The sequence below is a fragment of the Jaculus jaculus genome, chromosome 4 (genome assembly GCF_020740685.1).
Source record: "Jaculus jaculus isolate mJacJac1 chromosome 4, mJacJac1.mat.Y.cur, whole genome shotgun sequence".
NCBI lineage: Eukaryota > Metazoa > Chordata > Mammalia > Rodentia > Dipodidae > Jaculus > Jaculus jaculus.
The window spans coordinates 96,889,635-96,905,128 of NC_059105.1; the positions used below are offsets into that span (position 1 = coordinate 96,889,635).

A 15,494-nucleotide genomic window follows, 5' to 3' on the forward strand; every position below is an offset into this window, starting at 1 on the left:
TAAGTTTTGGTAAGGTTGTGTTTTCATTATCATTCAATTCTAGGAATTTTACAATTTCTTTTTTGATTTCTTCCATGACCCATTCATTGTTTAAAAGTGTGTTATTTAGTCTCTAGGAGCTGGTGGAGTTTGTGATATATCTCTTATTGTTAATTTCCAGCTTTAAAGCATTGTGATTTGACATGATGCAGGAAGTACTTCAATTTTCTGACTTTATGGAGACATGCTTTATGGCCTAATATATGGTCAATTTTGGAGAAGGTTCCATGGGCTGCTGAGAAGAATGTGTATTCTGTAGCATTGATGAAAGTTCTGTAGATAACTGTTAGATCTAGTTGCTCTATGATGTTGTTGAGCTCTATTATTTCCCTGTTGATTTTCTTGTTTGATGATCTATCCATTGATGATAGTAGAGTATTGAAGTCTCCTACTATGGTGATGTAGGTGTTTATTTCTCTTTTATTGTCAAGTAGATTTTGTTTTATAAATTGTGGTGCTTCTGTGTTTGGTGCATGTATATTTATGACTGTGATGTGCTCATGTTGGATCATTTCCTTGATGAATAAGAAGTGGTCTTCAGGGATCTCCTTGCTTGAGTGTTTTAAAGTTCTCATTGTAGTGCTCTTTCACTTCCCTGTTTACATTTATTCCAAGGTAGTTTATTTTTTATGAGTCAATTGTGAGTGGAGAGATTCTTTGATTTCATCCTCTGCATGATTATTGTTAGTATATAGGAAAGCTACTAATTTCTATGTGTTAATTTTGTATCCTGCTACATTGCTAAAAGTGTTTATAAGCTCTAATTGTTTGCTGGTAGAGTCTTTAGGATCCTTTATGTATAGAATCATATCATCTGCAAATAATGATAATTTGGCCTCTTCCTTTCCAATTTGTATCCCTCTTGCCTTATTGCTATAGCAAGGACTTCTAGCACTATATTAAATAAAAGTGGGGAGAGTGGACACCCTTGTCTTGTTCCTTAATTTAGTGGAAAGCTTCAAGTTTTTCCCCATTTAGCATTATGTTGGCTATAGGTTTGTCATAAATAGCTTTTATTATGTTGAGGTATGTTTCTTCTACTCCTGGTTTCTGTAATACTTTTACCATGAAGGGATGCTGCATCTTGTCAAATGCTTTTTCTGCATCTATTGAGATGATCATGTCAATTTGGTCCTTCAGTCCATTTATATAGTGTATCACATTTATCAATTTGTATATGTTGAACTATCCCTGCATCTCTGGGATAAAGCCTACTTGGTCAGGGTGAATAATGTTTATGATACATTCTTGTATTGTTTGCCAATATTTTGTTCAGAATTTTTACATCTGTGTTCATGAGGGAGATTGATGTGTAATTTTATATTTTTTTCTGTCTTAGTCTGGTTTTGGTATGAGGGTGATACTGGCTTTGTAGAAGGAGTTTAGTAGAATTTCTTCCTTTTCTATTTTATGGAAAAGTTTGAGGAGTAGTGGTGTTAGTTTCAGTTGTTTCAGTTGGTTGGAGGATGGAGAGTGCCAGAAACCTGGAGTTGTACTGCAACTGCTTAGCTGGTCCTGCCTGTGTCCCCCTTTAGCAGCTCCCTAACCCTAACCCTTCAGGTTTGTTGACTTTATCAGGAGGCTGATGCAGTTGGAAAATCTTCTTGTTTGGTCTTTGCTCATGCAGCTCTGTGCCAGGTGGGTGCGTGGATCTGGTCCAGGTCCACAAGTGCCTTCGTAGGATTCTGGCCTATTTTCTCCTTTCTTATAGACCTTAGTCTCTCTTGCTTCTCTGCTATGTTCGATAAAAACCTATACACCTTCACTTTTTGGCGAAGAGTGTATTTGCTGTGGTTTTGCTCAATTCCCTCCCTAGGCTGGGTTGATGTGACTTCTCTGCAGCCATATTACCTGGAAGTCACCTTAATTTTTTAAAAAATATTTTTAGTTATTTATTTGAGAGGGGGGGGGAGGAGGAGGAGGAGGGAGGGAGAGAATGGGCGCACCAGGCCCTCTAGCTACTGTAAACAAACTCCAGATGTGTGCATCCCCTTGTGCATCTGGTTTACGTGAGTCATGGAGAGTTGAATCTGGGTCCTTTGGCTTTGCAGGCAAGCGACTTAACTGCTAAGCCATCTCTCCAGCCCTATTTTTTTTTTTTAAATCCATGATTTCTACTAAACCTTTAAAAAGAAACTTGTCTTACCAGATTTTAATTTAACTGCTTTTACCTTTTCTTGAGTAGTTTGTAAACAAATAGAAGTCCTAACCAGATAGATATTTAAGTTTGACTGGGTTGATATTCCCAAAAAAAGTTTATCCATTAAAAATCAGAGCATTGTTGAAATAACAAAAGTGATATTGTAACATTAAAAACTCTGCTAAGCTTAAAGGGAGTATGTGGATTAGTTAAAGTATAAATTCAAAACCCAGTGTGTTGGCACACTACTGTAATCATATCACTTGGAAAGTAGAGGCCAGTTATGAAGGGTTCAAGGACAGACTGGGCTAAATTAGTTCCTGTTTCAAAGTAATAAAGCAAAAAAAAAAAATAAAAAAAGTAGAAGAATACAAATAAAATATCCATCTATCTTTATTAGAAAAACAAAGCACCAAAAATAAAGTTGCTTTATGATAGAGAAAAGTACCCATATGTACTATAAAATAATTATTATGAATGGGGTATTATCATACATATATGAACTTTCACTATGTATGTGTATAGTTTCATTGCAAGTGTAATGTTATTTTTCACTTTCTTTTCATCTTATTGTTGTAACAAGTTTGGAAGTTAGTGGAATAGGTGGGATTTCTTGAACCAAGTAAAGTCCCAATTGAATAGTTTTTCCATGGTTAAGGCTGGACTAAAACCGTGTTCCTTAATTTCCAACTTAGTTTTTTTTTTTTTATTAGACTTTTGTCAGTATCAAGAAATTTTGGTATTTTTTGGATCATTATTTTTATTTTTATTTTTTGGCATGATTCTATTACTTGGAAAGTTAAAAAAAAAAGAACCAACTCTCAATTAATCAGCTTATTGTAACTGGTACTTTTGACTATAGCTTTGGGGGCTAAGGAGAATACAATTTGACCTAAATAGTACTTATATAATTATTAATATGGTACATTTTACAATGCCAAAATTAAAAAGAAAAGAATTTTCTATAACTCACACTTACAGAATTGAAATTGTAGTGATTGACGTGTAAACAGAAACTCTTGTTTCCTTTTACTTTTGAAGTCCTGCTTCAATCAAGCTGTTTCTAGGAACCTTAAAATGCCTAAAGATATTTTGCTTTAGCTTCTCCCATTATGGTTGTTAGAATTATTATTTTAAAATTATTTTGGGGGGTTCATTATAATTTTACATTTAATTAAAAGTAGGTACTAATGAGACTCCTCCCCCACCTGCTGCTGCTGCTCTTGCTGCTGCTCCTGGCTGCCCTGCTGCGGCGGGCCCGGGGGTCATTAGCAGTAGCTCAAGATCTTACAGAGGATGAAGAAACTGTAGAAGATTCAGTAATTGAAGATGAAGATGATGAAGCTGAGGTAGCGGAAGATGAACCCACAGATTTGACCGAAGATACAGAGGAAGAAGATGTGTCTGGGGAACCTGAAGCGTCTCCAAGTGCAGATACAACAATCTTGTTTGTCAAAGGAGAAGATTTTCCAGCAAGTAACATCGTGAAGTTCCTAGTAGGCTTTACCAACAAGGGCACAGAAGATTTCATTGTTGAGTCCCTCGATACCTCCTTCCACTACCCTCAGGACTACCAGTTTTACATCCAGAACTTCACAGCCCTTCCTCTGAATACTGTAGTGCCCCCCCCAGAGACAGGCATCCTTTGAGTACTCCTTCATTCCTGCTGAGCACATGGGGTGACGACCCTTTGGCCTGGTCATCAACTTGAACTACAAAGACTTGAATGGCAATGTATTCCAAGACGCTGTCTTCAATCAGTGAAGTGACAGTGACAGTGATTGAGCGAGAGGATGGGCTAGATGGAGAGACAATCTTTATGTACATGTTCCTTGCCGGCCTTGGGCTCCTGCTGGTTGTTGGCCTTCATTGGAATCTCGAAAGCACAAGAGGCCAGTGCAGAAGGTAGAAATGGGCACATTGAGTCAGAATGATGTTGACATGAGTTGGCTTCCTCAGGAAACACTGAATCAGATCAATAAAGCTTCACCAAGAAGGCTGCCCAGGAAGCGGGCACAGAAGAGATCGGTGGGATCTGATGAGTAAATGTCATTTGTGCAACAGTTTAGTCTGTGCTTGGCCTGCCTCATGTTTTCGGCCTGATGGGAATCAGTGCAGAGAAGCCGTGTCACAGAGAAGGAGCTACTTATGTGTGGATTGAGCAGTCAGAGTCTGTGGCGATGGCATTGCTGACAGTGCACTGCATTCGTTTCTAAAGTAACAATTTTTTTTTTTAAACCATTAAACTGTGTGCGTGTGTATGTCTGTGAGCAGTTGGTCTTACCAGAATCATTGTTGAACTACCTGATGCATGCCTTTAGAACACACTGTAGGGTGCTGTGGTCACCTCCTTTCTGACACTTTCCATTGGTCCCTATTATCCTCATTATTTTAGGTGTTCTGCCTTATGGGCCGGTTTAAGCAAGTCATTTGTTGCTTCCTTGGAGTTATTCAAATCCAAACCAGTGATACAGATCGCCTCCCCCTACTGTTCTCTGTCACAGCCAGAGTTCTTAAGGCACAACGGCAGTAGCTCATTTTAATTTTTTTTTTTTTTTTTTTTTAGCAGTAGATTCATTTAGGTATTAGGCTGCTGTTTACTGTAAGACACACCTTCAAAAAATTGGTAAATGAATTTGAGAAATTTGGTGTCTCTTAACAAAATTGCAAAACATGAAAATTCTGCTGACTTTGGTATATTATTCCTATGACTTTTTTTAAACAAAGAGTTCATTTGCATACAAAAAAAAGTAGGTACTAACTAGCTGTAAGGGGGACAGAGGCACAGCTCCACATGCCCTCAGCAATATTAGGATATCTCTAAATGTTTTGAGGACCTCAGCTTAGGCAAGCTTGGGATTTGTGGCTTCAACACATGAAAGAATTTTAAGACTAGTTGATATGAAACACTGTTAGGGTTTCATTAAACGTATCTTATACAGACTTCAAGCATAAAGATTAATGACAGTTAAGAGAAAGGGAGGTGCTCAGAAGGAAAGTGAAATACACCCTCCAGTTGCAGTCAGCTTCGACTTGCTGGCAAAAAGCACTGGATCAAGAGCAGCTTGTTCAAGGAAAGGGTTTATTTTGGCTTATAGACTTAAGGGGAAGCTCCATGATGGCAGGGGATAACAATGGCATGAGCAGAGGGTGGACATCACCTCCTGGCCAACATCAGGTGGACAATGGCAGGAGAGTGTGCCAAACACTGGAAGTTGAAGCTGTCTATAACACCCATAAGTCCACTCCCAGCTATACATTGCCTCCAGGAATATCCAGTTGTCAAATTGCTACCAGCTGGGGACCTATCATTCAAAACACGTAAGTTTATGGGGAACACTAGTATCAACCACCATACCTCCAGAACAAGGAAGCTTGGGTGTAGGCTTCTCAAAGAAGAATGATCATTATCTTTACAATAGTCATATATATGATTTTGAAGCTCTTCAAAGGTTGCTAAAAATCTTAGAAATCTAATTAGGATGACTATGTGGTTTCTGAGGGGCATCTGACAGAGTTAGAATTGATAGAGTCACCAGAAGGCAAGAAGGTAAAATATCATTATTGTAAACTTAACAGTCCTGTTTGAGATTCCTAGAAAATGTCTGGAGAAAGGAATAAGGCCAATGTCATATATCCATTCAGACCTTAAACTTAGTCCATTGTTTTTTCAACATGAGGTATCTAGGTATGAAAGGAATGCTCTTTCTATGTCAGCACCCTTTGTAGCAACTGTTGTTAATTGTGCTGGCATTGCTTCTCAGCTGGTGAGAGGCATTAGTCAAGCTCCCTTTCTTCATCTCAGTGGATTTACCTATCTTTCTATCATGTCTCAGTAGCACAGGTCTATAATCTCAGGGGGAGGTAGAAGGATCAGGATTTGGGAGCAGCCTTGACTGTGTATCTAGCTTGAGGCCTGCTTGGACTACCTGGGGGCCTGTCTCCAAAAAAGAAAACAAAACAAAATGCAAAAACATAACCACATTTTCTTGAGATAAGGTTTATCCTTCAGTTATTAAGGATAGTTTCTTCTTATCTGTGAATTTCACTTTCAGTTTATTGTCATTGGCTGTGTGTTGTGGTATATGTTAGATCATTGAATTATGATGAACTCCTTATAATCTAGTTACAATTTAGTTTTGGGCCAACTCAATAGTGGAAACACCTCTTTCTGCATCAGCATCATTCATTGATTACCACATTCTAGGTAAATGTAGCTTTCTTCTTTTCTCATCTCCCCCCTCCTTTTCTTTCTGTCAGTTTCAATCTCTTGCTTTCATAATGCTACATAACTATGTTTTTTCATTATATGCAGACTTCCCTTTAGGCTTTTGCTATGAACTCTGCTGCCCACTGTTTCCTGTAATCCTGTCTCCTAGACACTTGGGTAGCTTTTATCTTTTTCCTTTGCTAGACATTTACTTACTGCTTTTTGAATCTTAAGTTTTGCTTTGCATTTGAGTCGTAAACAAATCATTTCTCATAACTTTCACCCTGATATTGCTGACAGTTATCAAAGCTTCATTTTACCTCCGTGTCCATTAATCAAACTCTAGTTTTGTACTTTCATAAGAAATATCCTTCCCCCTCAGAACAGACCGCAGGTCATCTCCCTCAAATGCTCCTACCTTTTGAATTTCATGGCTTATTTTAAAGACGCCTAGTCTCAATACCTTTACTGTTTAAATGTAATGTCCAGTGTACTTCTCAATGCCTTCAGTGTCATGGAATCTTGAAATTGCTTCTTAAAATTCTCCTGTCTTCTTAGTTCCCTTTGCTTCTTCAGATTACTTTATATTTTATGAAACATTTATAAGCGTTTGTTTTTCTATTTAAAATAATCAGTATACTATATTTATCAGATGGGAAGGATTCAATTTGTGGAAAGGATATACTTAGCAATGCCACTGCTAAAGTGAAGGCAAGTTGATTTTAAAAGAGTGCTGTACCAGTGGCCTAAACAAATGAATATCATGACTTCCTATTAAACGATCCTTTAGCTTCTAGTCCTTTAATTCATTTTACATAACATTGCTAGATTCATGTTAAAAAAAATCCCAATAGCAACTATTAGAGATTAGTCCAATGTCTTAAGTCACTGTGCTAGTCTTCTAACTATTGGACAAAGTAGATATTATGTTTATAGGTAAGGGAAATTTTATAGCTAAGGAAATTGAGACTGATGGAAAGTAAATAACTTGGCAGTCATTAGTTTTGATGGGTTGTTGTGAATGGTAGGGATTCAAACCCTGATGACTGATAAGCTCTGGCTCTATTTATTTATTTATTTAGTTTATTTAAGAGATAGGGAGAGGGAACAGGTGCACTAGAAACTTCAGCTACTGCAAACAAACTTCAGATGAATGTACTACCATGTGCATCTGGCTTACATGGGTACTTGGGAATCAAACCTGGGTCTGTTGGCTTTGCAGACTAGTGTCTTAACTGCTAAGCCATCACTCCAGCTCTGGTCCTTTTTAAAACCACTTTCTGCTACTTATAAAATTTTGGATGCTGCTTCTCTTTCTGAGAACTTACTCTGACTTCCTTTTGCCTACCATACACACCCTTTTACTGACCTTTTAGGACCCTCATAATTTGTTTATAACTTTCTTTTGTGCCATTTTTCCAGTAATGTGCCACAGGGAACTCTACTCTTGACCATGTTACATATTCACAGATTTAACGTAGCCCTTTCTTTCCTTCTTAACTCATGCTTTCCCCCCTTGTGTTGAATTAGTTCACCTCAATTTCTTTACGTATCCTTAGCCTGCCTTTTTGCTTGTAATTTTTTTATACAAGTTCTTTTTTATAATTTTTATTTATTTGCAAGCAGAGAGAGATAGAAATGAGACAGATAGAGAGAGAATGGGCACACTTTAACCACTAAACAGTCTCTCCAGCCCTCCTTTCTAATTTTTTGAGTCCATGAAATATACAGGCTGCTTGGAGAGGAGGTGTGAATATACATGCATAGATGTGCATTGGTGAGAGGTAAATATTTAGTGAGAGGAACCAGATCACATTCTTGGACTTGAGAGCTCTGGCAGAGAGAAGTGTGCACAGGAAGTTTTGATAGCATTTGGAAGATATGATTAATTTTACCTGAATGATGGGGAAGAATGGCAAAAGAACTGACATTTGAGCTACACCTTATAAGAAGGATATAGAGGTCTTCAAGTGCAGGAATGTAGATGGATGGCATTCTGGCAACAGGAAACACATATATAAGACAATGAATCATGGTTGTACCATATGTTGTGGTCTGAACATTAAAGGCATTTGTTGTAGGGCTCTAGAAAATATGTGCCTGCCTGTGGGTTTTAGTTACTGGCTATCCCTTAGTTATCTTTTTGCTTCCAGTATTGGTATTTGATTTTAAGCTTTCAGTGAACCCACTAGGAGTGGGTCTCTCATGAACCACGCCATTAGAAATTTTTAGGCAGATATTTGTGGACTTTTTAGCTTATTACTTTCCAATGAGGAATGTACTTGTGGAGCAGATTAGATTGTTTCCCTGTAGACAGGCTTCTTAGGATGTGAATTTACATGGAGGTCAATTGATGGGAGCAATATAGCCATCAAGTTGACCTAACATTCTTACCAGTATACACTTGTTTTTGGTGAGATAAATTGAAAACTCCATTTCCAGAGAGGGCCTGTTGACTATGACAAGAAATCTAGGGGATTATTTGTGTTAAGAAGTTTCTCAAAGCAGAGTTAGCTTAAAAATCTCTTACCCTCTTTAGAAATAGCTTTGCCAGGGAAACCTTATTATTCAAGTACACCAAGCCAAGAGAAACTACTGTAGCTTAGCTTGATCTTGCCAACCTTTGTCTAGGTAGGTTCCCCTATTCTTTCCCTCTACTTTCCAAGACCTTATAACTGATGAATTCTTGTAGATATTTTGTAGATATTCTCAGTCTGGCTACACAGATTTTTTTTTTTTTTTAAATGTAGGGTTTCACCATAACGCTGACCTAGGATTCACTATGTCATCTCAGGGTGGCCTTGAACTCACAGCGATCCTCCTACCTCTGTCTCCCCAGGGCTAGGATTAAAGGCATGTGCCACCACGCCTGGCTGCTACATAGAATTTTTAAGAGCTAAGGAAACAAGGAACTTTCACATCCCTTGATCATTTTAAGACCAGTTCCTTTATTTGTCAGTCACATGGGATCATAATCAGGGAATGGTAAATGACCCCAAGAAGTCATGAAATGTGGAAGATAAGGCTAGAAAGGGAGGTTATAAAGTGTTACAGTTACTTTCTTGTTTCTGGGAAAAATTCCCAACCAGAAGCAGCTTATGGAAGGTAAGGATTTATTTCAGGCTTACAGATTCTAGGTGAAGCTTCATCATGATGGAGGAAGTTGGCCCACTTCATCATATATCCAAAGCAGAGAGAGATAGAGAGAAGGAGGAAGGGAGGGAGGAGGGAGGACGAGCATCCTTTTCAGTGATACAACTCCTTCAGTAGGGCTCCTCCTGCTAGAGTCTAAGTAGGGAAATTAATGGCATGTACCTGAGGCTGTGGGGACCTTATATTCAAATCACCACATAATAATAATAGTAATAATAATAATAAAGAAAAAATATTTAAATATTAAATGATGAAGAAACTCAGATGTTATATAAATACTAATTCCATTGTACGGTAGAAAGAAATGAAAAATAAAAATGATTCTTCTTTATTTCAGAGAAAGAGAAAGAGAGAGAGAGAGAGAGAAGGGTGATGCCAGGGCCTCTAGCCACTGCAAACAAACTCTAGATGCATGTGCCATCTTGTGCATCTGGCTTACATGGATTTTGGGGAATCGAACCTGAGTTCTTAGGCTTCACAGGCAAGTGCCTTAACCTCTAAGCCATCTCTCCAGCCCAAGATGAAGTAGAATCTTTGTCCTTGAACAAACACAGCTGTCAGACAGAAGCCATATTCACAGACTATGATTAATATACAAGGATGCTTTAGGGCCACTTACATTAGCATGTGCAGGCCAAGGAGACTGAAAACGTAGACTGTAACTTTTGCAGTCAGGTTCACATTGCCGGTAGAAAACACCCAACCAAGAGCAGCTTGTGGGAAAAAAGGTTTATTTTGGCTTACAGATCCCAGAGAAGCTCCATGGCAGGGTAAAATGATGGCATGAGCAGAGGGTGGCCATCAAACCCTTGCCAACATCAGATGGACAACAGCAACAGGACAGTGTGCCAAACACTGGCAAGAGGAAGCTGGTTAGAATGCCCATAGGTCTGCCCCTGACTGTGCACTGCCTCTAGGAGGCTTTAATTTCCATCAGCTTGAGAACCTAGCATTTAGCACACCTATGTTTATGGGCGACACCTGAATCAAACCACCACAATATCCTTGGGTTAAAACTAGAGAGAATTCTTCCTATAGCCAGCAAGTACTACTCCCCCCCCCAAAAAAAAAGCTATGTTTTTCCATTTTTGTTTTTCAAAAGTCAAGACAAACACCACTGAATATCAGCAGGTACACCCAAAGTGGCATTTTTAATAGCCTCTAAATACACAGAGAGCTAAACACTGCTACAAGGGAGGTGGAGACAGGAGAATCTGCTAGAAGCTCAGGGTCCAAGAAACCTGTGGAATAGTAAACAATGTGCAACCCTGCCTCAAAGGAGGTGGAAGTCAAGGACCAACAGCCAAAATTGTGATGCAGACTCTCACCCTAACACACATATATCATATAAGCATACAATACAAAAAGGGGTAGAATGAAAGAAAAAAGAAAACATCACACTTATTTGGGAGCATCAGTCCCCAGAATGAGACATTCTTGGGGAATATCGAAATCTTAGTAAATGAAGACTAATTATGTAGAATTCACATGTTACAGAGAAATATGCTAACTTACTTTATGAGTAGGAAATAAACTGATATAAGTTGATATTTCAAATATAATGATCCTAATCTATTAACATTTTCCATATTTTTCATTCAACTAAAAAAATGATTTTGCCTATTCGTCAGAAAGAAAAAGACAGGTACATCTAAGTATAATTCTATATGTAATATAAGTACTATAATAGAAATACTACATAATAAAGAAATGTTACCTAATAAAATAAAAGGTAATGTCTTATCTAAAACTAAGTAAGAGAGGAACTGTTGGAAACAGCCTGTATTAAGAAACAGGACAGAAGCTGGGGAGATAGCTCACTAGTTAAGAGTACTTGTCATGTAAGCATGAGGGCTTGAAAGGACCTGGACTTCATCCCTAACGTCCACTTAAACAGCTGTATGTGTCCACACATTCCTGTAAACTCAGTTCTATATAGAGAATTGCTGAAGCCACAAGCAGTCTAACTGAAAAAAGACAGCAGGTCTGGGTTCAGTGAGGGATTTGTCTCAATGAAACAAATGGATGAGCAATAGAGGACAATACCCAATGCGCTCCTCTGGCCTCTGCACCCATTTGCATTGGGTATACACAACTGCACACACACCTGCATACTCCAGAAACAAAATACCAAATATACATACTAGACCACTTATATTACATGCACACAGGCACACATGCACATAGAAAGTACATGCCAAAAACAGAAAAAGAAACAGTATGCCAAATATGTCAAAAGCGAATTTACTCATTAATCATATAAGACTTGACAGTATGTTTCATTTTCCTTCTTATACAATTCACATTGTTTTGGCTGTTCCTGCCACTAATATTATTTTTTGGTTGTTTGTTTTGTTTTCTTCCAGGTACGGTCTCACTCTAGCCCAGGCTTTACCTGGAATTCACTATGTAGTCTCAGGGAGGCATCAAACTTAGAGAGATACTCCTACCTCTACTGCTCTAAATGTTTGGATTAAGGAATATGCCATCACCCTTAGCTTGATGTTATTTTTTATTTAACTAATTAGGCATGTCTGTTTCTGATCACTTTAACCCACTAATTCATGTAGTGCTGCCTAGCACTAGATGGTCTAACTGTTTGGGGACTGGCTCTTTTTGGGATTACAGCCAAGCCTCTCCATACTCTGTATTGGCAGCATATGGTGTCTTCAACTATAGGGTCTTAGCTTTTGCCTCAAGCAGATAATCAAGTGCTTTGACAGAAATCTGTCTTGTTTTGGGGACCTCATAGGTCTCTGATCAATAGCTCATAGTGTGTAGCAACCAATTTCTGGTACTGGGAGTTAGGGACCAGAGACAAAAAAAAAACCAGTTAAACTTAAGCGTCATCCTACCCCCTCCAGGGCCTTTCTCTTCAGGTGCTCCCCACTTATTCCTTTGTTGGGTTATAGCTTCAGTCTATCTCCATGGATAAAGGTTTTTATGGTACCACTTAATTTTGGAATTAGTTTAGTGTTTGTTTTTCCCCATGCTTTCTTCCCCTCCCCCCAGACACTTCCATCCCTATTGTCTGGGCCTTGAGGTGCCTAACATGTATGTCCATAACTCTAGCTGGTCAAGGTTAGGAACTACAGATATCTGAGAACGTGCCACAATTGTCTTTTTGTGATTGTATGAGTTCACAGGGTATGATTTTTCCACGTCTGTCCATTTTTCTAAAGCTTTAATTGTATCATATTTTTTTCTTACTGCTGAGTAGAACTCCATTGTGTAAATGTACCACAACTTCAGTATCCATTCATCCAATGATGGGCACCTGGGTTGATTGCTGTTCTTAAATATAATGGATTGAGCAGCTATAAACATGGTCAAGCAAATATCTCTGTAATGAAGCATGGAGCATTTAGGATAAATGTTCCATAAGGGAATAACTGAGTCTTTTGGTAACTCTATGGTCATCCTTTTCAGGAATCTCTATATTGATTTCCATAGTGGTTGAACAAGTTTACATTCCTACCAACAGTGAATGAGGGTTTCTCTTTCCCCACATCCTCACCAACATTTGTTGTTAGAGATTTTTTAATGATTGCCATCCTTACTGGCATAAGGTAGAATCTCATAGATGTTTTAATTTGCATTTCCCTAATGGTTAGGGATGTTGAACATTTTCTTAAGTGTGTGTTAGCCATTTGTATTGTTTCCTCTGAGAAATACCTTTCCAGTTCTCTGTCCCATTTTTGGAGTGGATTATTTAATTTTTTATTGTTTAGTTTTTTGAGTTCTTTGTAGATTCTATATATTAGGCTTCTGTCAGTGGGATAGCTGGTGAAGATTTTTTCCCTTTGAGGGAAATCTATTAGCTCTGCTTATGGTATATTTGTCTGTGCAAAAACTTTTTAGCTTCATGAGATCCCATTGTTTGAGTGATTGTTCTATTTCCTGGGCTACTGGGGATTTGTTCAGCAAATCTTTCTTCTTTCTTCATTCATATATCAGGGAGAGTTCCTCCTATTTTTTCTTCCAGTAGAAGGGTTTCAGGTTTTATATTGAGGTCTTTAATCCATTTGGACTTGATTTTTGTATATGGTGAGATGAGTGGGTCTTCTTTCATTTTTCTTCATATGGTTATCCAACTTCTCCAGCACCATTTGGTTAACATACTGTATTTTCTCCAGTTTACTTTCTTGGCACCTTTGCCAAATATCAAGTAGCTATAGTTACTGACTGAAGGTCCGGGTCTCCAGTTTTTATCCATTGGTCTATGTTTCTGTTTTTATGCCAATTCTTTGCTGAAGAGGGAGGGGCAGAAAGACTGTAAGAGCCACAGGGTGCACTGTCATACCCAGATACATTGCCCATTCCCCCAATATCTGACTGCTGCTCTCACAATGCAGAACCCAAAATTCTGTGGGGAAAACCCACAACCCCACTGAGGAGGGCCCCCAGCAGAATGGGGGCAGAGATTAGGGAAAAAGAGGTACAAACACATGATGTATCCAGACAAAGTATGTCCATAATTTCAAAAAGAACCAAAGTTTGTAAAACCTAGTGTGACTTAAGACTTTAAGTCTTTCCTTTTTGTCCTTCAATTGTCACTTAATTAGTTTTAATTCACTTTATAAATACCCATTTGTCTTGCTCTTATGCCTTCCTGCTCAAACCTCTGTGAATGACAAAGGGAGGATAAATAAAATATCTCTTTATTTCATAACATTCAATTCTTTGTGACCTCTCTTAACTCATGAGTAAGAAAATAGGCTGAACAATGGCTGTTGATTTCATAGGTAAAGTAGCTCCACCGAGATGAAATACTCAAGTACTCTTAGTTTTTTTTTTTTTTCCTAAAAATCAGGTGTATTGATTATTTGCTTTTTTTCTTTTCTTTTTTCCCTTGGTTTTTTGAGGTAGGGTCTCGCTCTGGCCCAGGCTGACCTAGAATTCACTATGTAGTCTCAGGCTGGCCTTGAACTCTTGGTGATCCTCCTACCCCTGCCTCCAGAGTACTGGGATTCAAGGCGTGCACCACCACGCCCTGCTGAATATTTTCTTCTATAAGGAAGTATATAGGCAGGAGTTAAAAAATCTTAGCTTACACAAATGACAGAAGTTTTATGTACTTTCTTTTTGGCTTTTTTTTTTTTTTTTATGCAGGGTTTCAGTCTGTAGCCTAGGCTTGCCTAGAACTCATGGCAGTCCTCCTACCTCAATCTCCCAAGTGCTGGGATTAAAGACATGAGCCAAGATATCTGGCCATATGAGTAGATTTTGATATTTCTAAAATTTGTATTGCTTATATTATTAGGCATTTTGAAACTACTAATATTGTGAAAGTCCTATTTATGCCCTTAAACATTTAAATTTCAACTTCATTTAGAGATTTTTTTCAGAAAAATGTTATTTCTCATTTATTTATAGATAAGTAGTGCATAATTAATTTTATGAACAAGGTCATTAAGTAAAAAACATTATAAGGTGAAAGATGTGGACCTGTTAAGATATGTGAAGATGGACATTTAAATTTTGTGTCCAAATTTTCAGACAAAATATTTGTCACTTGAAGAAACTGTGTGAGATGGGATTAAAGAATGATCTGATGAGAATAATGAGCCTGAGAACATATTTTATATGAATATTATTACCCCCAAAATGTTCAGTGTTCCATGTTTGTACAGGGTTTAAAAAAAGAAGAGTGCAAGATTGTTTTTGAAATTCTTTTGCTTTGAGAATTGTCTTCCAAAACATGTTCCATTCAGCCTATCCTGATAGTTGTTGAAGATGTGGTTATGTCTTAGTAATTGTGGCTTAGACATTATAAAGTAACACTTTTGAATTAGTAACTCGTGAATTGCATTAAATAAGTATTTTTCTGTTTCTGAAATCACTGTGTACTTTAGGATTTAGAAAACTAAAGAAATACTAACAGAATAAAAACATTCACATTTTTGAGAAAGAAAAATTCTTGTCACCAGTATATTTTCATGTGTATTCTTC

General features: G+C 37.9%; 1 protein-coding gene and 1 pseudogene across 1 annotated transcript in view; both read left to right on the forward strand.

Moving 5' to 3' along the window:
- Gtdc1 (glycosyltransferase like domain containing 1) overlaps positions 1–15,494 on the forward strand; it is a 378,813-nt gene that overhangs the window by 66,205 nt on the left and 297,114 nt on the right. The window lies entirely within an intron of this gene.
- On the forward strand, positions 3,370–4,239 carry LOC101604994 (annotated as a pseudogene).